Below are 10,870 nucleotides of genomic sequence, written 5' to 3' on the forward strand. Positions count from 1 at the left end.
TGCCCAGGAAGCAGGGCATTGCCAGGCCATCCAGGTAGTGCCTTGAAGGAAGAACAGACTGATTATTCAAACGATGTTGGGGGGGGGTGGTATTCTGTTTTTTGGTGGTTTTTTTTTTTTTTTTTGAGACAGGGTTTCTCTGTGTAGCTTTGGAACTCTCTCTGTAGACCAGGCTGGCCTCAAACTCGGAGAGATACAGAGATCTGCCTGCCTCTGCTTCCCAAGTGCTGGGATAAAGGTGTGCACCACCACTGCTGGCTATTCGAAGTTCTTACGATTCCAGAAGAAGGATGGCTAGGGCAGCCAGAGCCCTGAATACCTGTTGGAAGTGATTAAATAATACAGAAGGCTGATAATGGTCTCCTGTCCACTAACTTGATGTGTACAGCTCCCTAATTGTCCGAAGGGCTTTTGAACAACAGCACAAGGTCATTCTGCCCTCTCCAGCCTTGTCTGGTGGTGGTCTTCATGCCAGCCTATGCTCTCAAGTATGGACGTCCTGGCCTTTGTGTTCAGGTTTATCTACAGAACTCCAGATGGATACCCCAGGCAGTTCTTTGACCTGATGTGCACCCCTGCAGAGTACCTACCTTAGGAAGAACCAGGCTTGGACTGGGGTTGGAACATTAAGGACCTGCCAAAGTGTTCTTGCTACCAGTGCTGAGAATAAATGCTTAGATAGAAATGCTGCAGGAACCACACCCTCCATTGGGTACCTTGCTTGCTGGGGCAGAACAGGCATGGGACCTGTTTCTTCAGGGGCCCCAGCACCTACAGGAAGGCAGGCTAACTCTTCCACTTGGAGAATCTCCTACTTCTATGTCAGTTGTTACCAACTCCCCCTTTACTTGGGGCTTGGGAAGCAGAAACGGGAACTGCAGAGTTTCAGAAGCAACCCCACCCCACTTCTTTACTTGTGCACAACTTACATGAAATCAGATCTGACCCTGGTGATCCATCTGACCTCCCCAGTCCCTACTGTAGGACCTAATGCTGCCAAACGAGACAGTGCTCTCCACAGGCTGGGAAAGGGCTCTGGGCTTGAGTTCACAGCCTACTGAGGGTGAAACTCAACATCAGAATCTCAAAAGTAAGATTCAAGATGCTCCAAGCAGAATTACTTTGCTACTAAAAAATCATAAAAGACAAACAGAAACACAGGTGTGGGCAGGCAGTAAAGCTATGATCAGAATACTAGAAAGTTCCGGCAAGAAGGAGGAGGGGGAGGAGAAGGAGGACGAACAGGAAGAGGAGGGGGAGGGGGAGCAAAGGAAGGAAAGAAGAGAGGAAGGAAGGAAGGAAGGAAGGAAGGAAGGAAGGAAGGAAGGAAGGAAGGAAGGAAGGAAGGAAGGGAGGGGAGGAGGACAAGGCTGGAAAGATGACTCAGCGATTAAGAGACTGTCTTCTCTTCAGGTTCAATTCCCAGCACACATGGCAGCTAACAACCTTCTGTAACTCCAGTTTCAGGGGATCAGATGCCCTCTTCTGACCAGGCACCAGATACTCATGTGGTGCATAGACACAGGCAAAACCCTTATACACATAAAATAATAAATCTTTTAAAAATAAAAACAAAAACAGACTGGTTTTTTATGGTCCTAGAAGCTAAAGTGAGAAATCCAGGAATTAGGGCCTGGTTCTTCCAGGGTCTCTCCTCTGCTTCCAGATGCAATCTGTTCTGAGTTCTCTCACATGGTCAGTCCTCGTAGAGTGCATGGAAGTCCCTATAGATGACCACATCCAGTCTGGATTCTAGTTCCATGACCCTGAGTTACATTTCCCCATATTTCTGAGTAACTGCCTATAAACCTAGGCCCAGGTTCTCACAAACACTTTCTTAAACTCTTGTGTGTGTGTGTGTGTGTGTGTGTGTCTGTGTGAGTGTGTGAGTGTGTGTGTGTGTCTGTGTGAGTGTTTGTGTCTGTGTGAGTGTGTGAGTGTGTGAGTGTGTGTTTGTGTGTTTGTGTCTGTGTGAGTGTTTGTGTCTGTGTGAGTGTGTGAGTGTGTGTATGTGTGAGTGTATGTGCATGCATGCGCATGTGCACACACCACAGTGTGCATGTGACAGACAACTTGCAGGAGTTGATTCTCTCCTGCGCTCATGGAATCTAGGGGTTGACCTCAGGTCATGCGGCAGTCACCTGATGGAGCCACCAAGGAGCCACCACCCCATTCCCTCTCCTCGGTTTTGTTGTTAGAGTGGCTCACAGAAGCCAGAGAAACATGTTTTCTGGCATATTACAAAAGACGTGACAAAGGATAGGAATGAAGAAATGTATATGACAAAGCTCAAGGAAGAGACACAGAAGTGCCATGAGCTCTTTCATGGAGATTGCCTCCAGGACCCTCCCTCCACGTGTTCAACTTTCCTGAAGCAATCTGCATGCTTTCAAGAAGCAATTCTAATTTCTATGTTGGAGAGAGAATTATAGGAACAATAGATGAAAACCAAAATTACATATAATACCCCAGGCTACCGCTGGCTTGAAAGCCCCAAATCCTCACATCAAAGGGGTGTACAACTCCAAAGAGGCTGGGTCATTAGTAGAATACTATTCAGTTAATAATTAGCCACACCCTTCCTTCGATTAAATATGTCTCCCCAGGCGAGGCCACTGGTGTTTGCAGGTTTGGTTAGATCTTTTCAGGTTCCAGAAACTACAGTTCTCTTGGCAAACAGCGTCACCTCTCCAATCATCTGGTACAACTAAGCACAGACAGCGCTATCTCCTGCTCTGTGCCTCTAAGAACATTATGCAGCTTTTGGCTTCCCTCAATCCTTATCTGTTTATCCATTACTGCTAGCTACTAGTAACCTTTTTTTTGTTTTGTTTTTTTTGTTTTTTTCCAGACAGGGTTTCTCTGTGTAGTCCTGGCTGTCCTGAAACTCACTCTGTAGACCAGGCTGGCCTCAAACTCAGAAATCCACCTGCCTCTGCCTCCCAAGTGCTGGGATTAAAGGCGTGAGCCACCACGCCCGGCTAAAAGGTGATTTTTGTATTAATAAAAGATATGCTGGGCGTGGTGGCGCACACCTTTAATCCCAGCACTTGGGAGGCAGGCGAATTTCTGAGTTCAAGGCCAGCCTGGTCTGCAAAGTGAGTTCCAGGACAGCCAGAACTACACAGAGAAACCCTGTCTCGAAAAACGAAAAACAACAAAAAAAAAAAGTTTAATAAGTTTTCTTGAACAGTCTTTATTTTGCAGATGGGTCCTCAAACTAAGGGCCCTTCCTTGTCCACACCATTGGCCATGGTCCGAGGCTGTAGTTTTATAGTAAGCCAATCCCCTTTGGCTTGTACACTGTTAAACCAAAGACTCAAAACAGAGGGATCTTTGAAATAAAGGGTTTATTGAGTCATTAGAGGTGCCGATCAGAATTCGGCCAGGTTTAAACAGGTTCTGCAACTTCCAGGAGCAGAGCAGGAGCACCATGAGGGGTTCTCTACAGGATCAGTACCGAGAACATTTCTTCCTAGTGAGAATTGGGAAGGGATGCAATAAGTGGGATTACAAAGAGTCTATACTAGTTATCAACTAGAGGATGAGGGAGCAAGAAGAAAGACCCAAAGAGATGCCTCAGTGGTTTGGAGCACTTGTTGCTCATATAGAGGAGCCAGTATTTTATTCAGGGTTACTATTGCTGTGATAAAACATCATGGCTAAAGCAACTTGGGGAGGACAGGGTTGGTTCCATTTACATTTCCATATCATTGTTCATCATTGAAGGAAATCAGGACAGAAATACAAATAGGATGGGACCTGGAGGCAGGAGCTGATGCAGAGAAGCTATGGAGGGTGCTGCTTCCTGGCTTGCTCAACCTGCTTCTTACAGAACCCAGGACCACCAGTCCAGGGATGCACCACCACCCACAATGGGCTAGGCCATCCCTGACCAATCACCAATTAAGAAAATGCCTTACAGCTGGATCTTATGAAGGCATTTTCTCAAGTGAGGTTCCCTCCTTTCCAGTGACTCTAGCTTGTGTCAAGTTGACATAAAACTAGCCAGTACATCCAAGTTCTACATCCAGTTTCTATATGCTACCTTCTCTCACGACCACCTATAACTCCAGTTCCACAGGACCCAACACATTGTGGCCTTCATGGCACCAGGCACACATATGATGCACAGACATACATACAGACAAAAACCCATACACATAAAATAAATACACAACCATTCTCCTCTTCCCAAAAAAGTAAGAGTCTGACATGGTGGTGCATGCCTTTAGTCCTAGAGCTTAGGGAGTGGAGGCAGGCAGATCTCTATGAGTTTGAGGCCTATATAGAGAGTTCCAGGATAGCCAAGGCTATCTAGTGAAACTCTGGCTACAAAAAAAAAAAAAATGTTCGGAGGTAGAATGGCCATCCCAAGAACTGTAGCTCTGGGGTGGGCTGGCTGGGTGGGTTAGTAAGACACCTAGAAGTCTCCAGGAGATGCAACATGCTGGAGCATATGGACAGTCTGTCACTGGCTTTCGCTGACTTGCCTTATTTATTCCCCACCTAGCCTCTGGCCTTTGTAATCTACATTTAAGATGTCTGGGGAGGGGATGATGATGGTGGTGGTGGTAATCAATGCAGAATATAACTACTGCTTCATCTTGGTACAGCACCGCAGGTAGAAACAGGAACCCCTTTCTTGGAAGCTGGCTTCTCAATGATTTCTATTGAGTCTTCCTAGCTGGTGGCTTCCTGGAATAACCTGTGCGTCCTAACTACACTCAGCTTTCTAAGACTGTTCGTGGAAACCTGGGGATCCCAGGTCAACACAAACATGCTATGCAGGTCCCAGAACCTTGTCTAAGTCAGGTACTCTACTGTCCCCTTTAGGGACTGATGGCTTCTTCATACTGACACACCAGATTCTAGTTTCTAGATTTTGCTACCCCCAACCCCCCACCACACACTGGCCACATTCAAGATGATCAAACATCTTCGAGATACTGTCACTTTTCTAGAGGTGGTAGGAGGGACCTGGGAGAATGGAGCCAATAAATGAGGTGAACTACAGTATCACGCAACAGGAGACTTTATTAAGAGCCCCAGACAATTTATACTCTGAGGGTTAAGAATGGTCATAAGAGCAGAGTTCTCAAGAGTCCAGGCTATATGCAATCACAAGGACAAGCCACACATGGCAAAAACCTGTTTTCCCATAGAAGCATATAACATTAACCATTAATTAACTAAACATTAATTAACTAGCTCCAGCAAGCAGTCGTAAGTACTTACCCCCGTGCACTACACCTGGGAGGGGCCTGAAGACACATGCCAAGAATAATTCCATGTTTTGAGGAAGCTGACGTCAAAGACTTGTTTTTTGGAGTTTTCTCACACGTGCTATGACGTCTCAGACAAGTCCATCGATGGGCCATGTGCTGATCAGGTACTTCCTACTGTCCCAGTATAATTTCCTTTTTTTGGGTGGCCTGGAGGTTGGCGTCTTGAGCTCAGACAAGTCTTCTGGTGTGAAGCAGCCCAGAGTCCACCTTTGTGTTCCTGTTCACTTTCCTTTCAACTATGGCAGACACTAGTGACCCAGAGGCCACAAGGGGGCATTGGATCCCTTAGAGCCAAAGTTACAGGTGATTGTATTGTTTTGTTTTTGGTATAGCCCTGGCTGTCCTGGAACTTCCTCTGTAGACCAGGCTGGCCTCCAATCAGAAATCTGCCTGCCTCTGCCTCCTAGGCACTGGGATCAAAGGCGTGCGCCACCACTGCCTGGCTTCCTCCACTTCTTTTTTTTTTTTTTTTTAAGATTTATTTATTATTATATGTAAGTACACTGTAGCTGTCTTCAGACACTCCAGAAGAGGGAGTCAGATCTCATTACAGATGGTTGTGAGCCACCATGTGGTTGCTGGGATTTGAACTCTGGACCTTCAGAAGAGCAGTCGGGTGTTCTTACCCACTGAGCCATCTCACCAGCCTCCCCTCCACTTCTTTTTAAAACAGGATCTCACCATATAGAATTCACAATGCAGATGAGGTTTGTCTGTTTCTCCTGAGTGCTGGGACTAAAGGCGTCTGCCATCATGCCTGGCCCCTGCTTCTACTTCCTGAGTTCAGATATAGTGTTACCAGCTGCCTTGGGTTCCTGGTCCCATGACTTCTCCAACATGAACTATAAACCAAATAAGCCCTGATCCCTTAACTTGCTTTTGTCAAAACAAGGACTAACACTCTGGAAGAAAATACTTTAAAGTCATTTATTCAAGAACCTGTATCAAGACTATGTAGGGTCCTCTAAGCAGAGTATTAAAGTAAGTAGTTGAATTAGAGCTCAAACAAAAGAGGACAGTCGACCAAAGGGTTGTGATGATACAGTAGCCCCATGGACAGATGCTCAGCATCTCAGTCTAAGGAAAGAGGACAGTTAACCAAAGGGTTGCGATGATACAGTAGTCTAAGGACAATGCAATTGAAATCCACATGATGTCTTATGGTCAGATTGGGCAAAAGTAAAAGCTGATATTAGTTTTGAAAACTGGGTCCTTTGTGGTGAATAATTTTACATCAGATAAAACAGATTTTGCCAAGTATGCCACTATCCCGTACTTGGGTGCTTTTAAAAATTGTATGTATGTATGTATGTATGTATGTATGTATGTATGTATGTATGTATAAAATCCAGATCTCTCTACATAGCTCAGGCTGGCCTGGAACTCACAGAGATCTGCCTGCCTCTGCCTCCTGAGACCTGGGATTAAAGGTGTGCCCCGCTGCACCTGGCTTTGGGTGCTCTTAAGTAAATGAAGCTGAAGTTTTCAAAACACTCCTGCAAAGGTGCTTACAGCAGTTTTCGTTTGGGACAGCAAACCGAAGTCCCCCAGCACAAGGAGCATCCTGTGGGCACAAAAAAAGGGACCTTGTGCAGCATGCAGAGGCAAACGTATGGAGTGCGGCAGTGTGGGGGCACAGGAGACCTTGATAATAGTTGTAACAGACTCTTGTAAAAATAAGGAAATTGTACCTTTTAAAATTCATTTGTATGTATACGTGGGGCATATATGTCTGTATTTATGTGTGTACATATGTGAGTATGTATTAATCAAAAATAGATGCTGGGTATCTCTTCTTCTAATACTTTCTGTCTCTGTCTGTCTGTCTGTCTGTCTGTGCAGGGTAGGTTTATATTAACTTTTAAGCTAGAGTTATTTTTGGAAGAAGTCACCTCATTTGAGAAAATATTCCCACCAGATTGTCCTGTGGGCAAGCCTGCCCTGGTTGGCCTGTGGGCAAGCCTGTTCTGCACCTGTTTTTGTGATTGATGAATGATGTGGGAGGGCCCAGCTCACCGTGGGCAGTGCTACCCCTGGACACTATAAGAAGGAAGGCTGAGTAAGTTGTGAGGAACAAGCTAGGTAGGAAACAGCATTCCCCCAAGGCCCCCGCATCTGTCCTGCCTCCAGGTTCCTGCCCTACTTGAGTTCCTTCCCTGACTTCCCCAGCAACAGACTGTTGCTGGAAGTGTGAGTGAAATAAACTCTTTTTTTCCCAAGTTGCTTTTGGTCATTCTGCTGACATGGTCATCACAGCAGCAGAAGCCTTAAGGACCTGAAAGTGGCGTGTGTGGGGGTGGTGCTAAGCATGTGCCTGGGCAGGGGGGGACGGGGGACTGGGACGGGGGTGGGGGCGAGGCTGTGGCGCTGAGCATATGCCTCGGGAGGCCTGTGGTAGCATTTGAACTTTGGGAAGGAAAAACCAATGAGTGCTTATGGCTTAGTGGATTGTTCTTTGTGAGCTTAGAAGATAACAGTGTTGAGAGAAATCTAGACAGTGGAAGCCTGCCATGTCAAATTTCATTGGGAAGTTTGAGAGTCCCTCATAGACTTTATCAGAGCCAATTACATGATTCTTTGAATTAAGAACCACTAAGATGCCTAGTCTACAAAGCAATTTCAGGACAGCCAGAGCTACACAAGGAAACCTTTTGTCAAAAATAAAAAAAATTTTTAAAAAAAGGAAAAAACCCACTAAAGTGAACCCCTTGCTTTGCTGGGACAATGAATGCTGGTCAGCCAGGCAATTAACACTCATTAAGAAGAGACCCAGCAAGATGGGTGGTGGTGGTGGCACATGCCTTTAATCCTAGCACTTTGCAGGTTGATCTCTATGAGTCTGCGGCTAGTCTGATCTACAGAGCAAGTCAGGACAGCTAGGGCTACACAGAGAAACCCTGACTTGTAACTTTAATTTTGTCAAAGCCTCTTTTTAATGATGGTTCTTAGTCGAGTTAACCTCCCTTCTAGCCCACCACCACCAGAGGTGATGGGAAAGAAAGGATATGGGGGAAGTGGATCTGCTTAGAAAGGCTCTTTGGAGCAACTCCCATCTGTGTTGTCAGGAAATCAGCAGTTCAGTTTACAGGTCAGCAGTGGCAGCTCCATCCACTCACATGCAAACCCTTCACAGATCGACTAGCAGTCCAGTTCGATAGAGTCGGGATAGCAGCAGTGGTGGCACTATCTAGCAGGGACAGCCAGGCCTCAGATGAATCACCATGAATCAGTAGGAGGGACGAGGGCCACCAGAAATGCCTGGAGAAGTTCTTGGCTATGCCTCTCTTGACAAAGCAAAGATCAACAAGGACATGAGACCAAAAAGTGTTGCAGAGCTAGCTCTACCAGCAAGCCAAGCCCAGCCTCTGTCACAGTCCGTTGGGTTCTTTTTCTACTCCCTCTAAACATCACGGGTCTTGGCTCAGCTCATGCAACTGTCTCAGTTGACATCACTCTGCCAATTGGCCAGAGTCTGAGGAAGAAGTCTGCAAGAAGCCGCAGCACACCACCAGAAGTTTTTTTGGTATTTTGTTGTAAACCCCAAATTACTGATACTAGAGAGACTTCAGTGTTGTACAGACAGTTTGCCTTTGTGTTTCCCACCAGAGGCTCCCATCCTCCCTCCAGCCTGCAGCAAACAAGATGTGCAGACAGCTGGTTTCTGCGCTGTGTCCTCCTGCAGCAGCCTGGAGTGACTCCCTCCCCCTCCTCTAGTGTTAGAATGGCACTACCCATAGAACTCCCCCTTAATGCGGACATTCTGAGGAGACAGTGTGAGACATTCTCCCCGCTTTTGTGTCTCCAAAAACCAACACTCCTCCTGGTAACTCTCTAGGTGCCTGTCCTTGAGACCTTAGAGAAAAAACAAGCTCAAGGGAGACTATGGAAAAAGTAAAAGGTAAACAGAGGTCAGGTCACAGACAGTTACGAGTGGCCATAAAATTAGTCCTTGAGCAGACAGACACCCATTAACCCACCTCCCGATTCAGTACCATTCCATCCTCTACTCCCCTTTTCTGTAAATATTCACACTATTTCTAACTATACTGTATATAAACCCAATGTTTTCTGGACTCAGGGTCGCTTGCCAGCATTCACACAGTGAGTGCTAGGTGAGCAAACCAGATTCGAACTTGAAACAAAAAAAAAGACTCTTTTGCAAGTTGCAGCGGGCTTTGCAATTTTTGGGCTTGTCTGGGTTTCCCGTGGACTCAGGGCACAACGGTTTCTCTCTATGGAGTCCCAACAAATGGAGATCAACTACAAAATGTAAGTCGGACCAATAGATGTTCGTCGTTAGTAAAGAATCCTTCATCACGTGTCCTTTCACATGCTTGCTTTAGAAGAACATCCTTTCACTTGTGTCTGCTTGAGCAAAATGTTCCTTCATGTGTTTGCCCCAGCAAAACACCATCCAACACCACTGACATTTTAAAGAATTTCCACTTCACTGTCTCAAAACAAACAAACAATAATTTAAAAACCAAACAAACAAAAAGAGACCAGCATCTGGGAAGTGTTTCCTCTGGGTCAGCATAGAGAGGCTGTGGTCCAGAGACAGCCAAGGCTATACCTTCTGCTGGCAGCCAAATATGATATTGTAAAGCCAGACAATGGTGGCACATGCCTTACTAGCACTTGGGAGGCAGAGGCAGGTGGATCTCTGAGTTCCAGGACAGTTGGACTACAAAGAGAAACTCTGTCTCCAAAAACAAAGAAGAAAGAAAGAAAGAAAGAAAGAAAGAAAGAAAGAAAGAAAGAAAGAAAGAAAGAAAGAAAGGAAGAAGGAAGGAAGGAAGGAAGGAAGGAAGGAAGGAAGAAAGAAAGAAAGAAAGAAAGAAAGAAAGAAAGAAAGAAAGAGAGAGAGAGAGAAAGAAAGAAAGGAAAGAAAGAAAGAAAATGGGGTTACAGAGATGGCTCAGCAGTTAAGAGCACTGGCTGCTCTTCCAAAGATCCTGAGTTCAATTCCCTGCTACCACATGGTGGCTCACAACCATATGTAATGAGATCTGATGCCCTCTTCTGGCATGCAAGTGTACACGGAGATAAACACTTCTATACATAAAATAAATATATAATAAAATTATATTATTATATATAATAAGTAACTAATTATTTTATTATAAATAAATACAGTGTTGAGGCCTAGGTAAAAATTAAAGCTTAGATAGGATGTTAAGGCCTAGGTAACTGTTATCTGGCTAGCCTGTCATTTTGTTGTTCCTAATTTTATAAGGAAACCTTCTCATATGTTATTTCTGCTGTTACTAGGAATCTTTCTCACACCCAAGTTGATTACATATTCTGCTGTATTCTGTAGCCTTGGAAACCAATCATGATAGAAGTCAGTAGAACTGCTTTGTACAATTACCCATAATAAGCTTGGACCTGAACCAACCACCCAGCAGCACTTCCTGCACCTGTGTATTAGCTTTTATGGTGTTTGCTTTTATAGGCTGCCCCTGGGATGACCCCACCATAAGAGACACCTGCACCAATATAAGAAACTATTTGGAATAACACTTCTGTTTTGAGTAGTGGTAAAGTTTAAGTTCCCAAGACCTCCCTGGGAACTGACATCC

At 45.3% G+C, this 10,870-nt stretch overlaps 1 long non-coding RNA gene across 1 annotated transcript; it reads right to left on the reverse strand.

Moving 5' to 3' along the window:
* Window positions 1-3,333: 3,333 nt before the first annotated feature.
* Window positions 3,334-5,631, reverse strand: Gm39770. Its single transcript, XR_866037.1, has 2 exons — window positions 5,239-5,631; window positions 3,334-3,475 (listed from the first exon to the last, which is right to left on the reverse strand). It is a non-coding gene; the product is annotated as a predicted gene, 39770 (long non-coding RNA).
* Between the last annotated feature and the right edge of the window lie 5,239 nt (window positions 5,632-10,870).

The sequence above is a fragment of the Mus musculus genome, chromosome 2 (genome assembly GCF_000001635.26).
Source record: "Mus musculus strain C57BL/6J chromosome 2, GRCm38.p6 C57BL/6J".
Taxonomy (NCBI): Eukaryota; Metazoa; Chordata; class Mammalia; order Rodentia; family Muridae; genus Mus; species Mus musculus.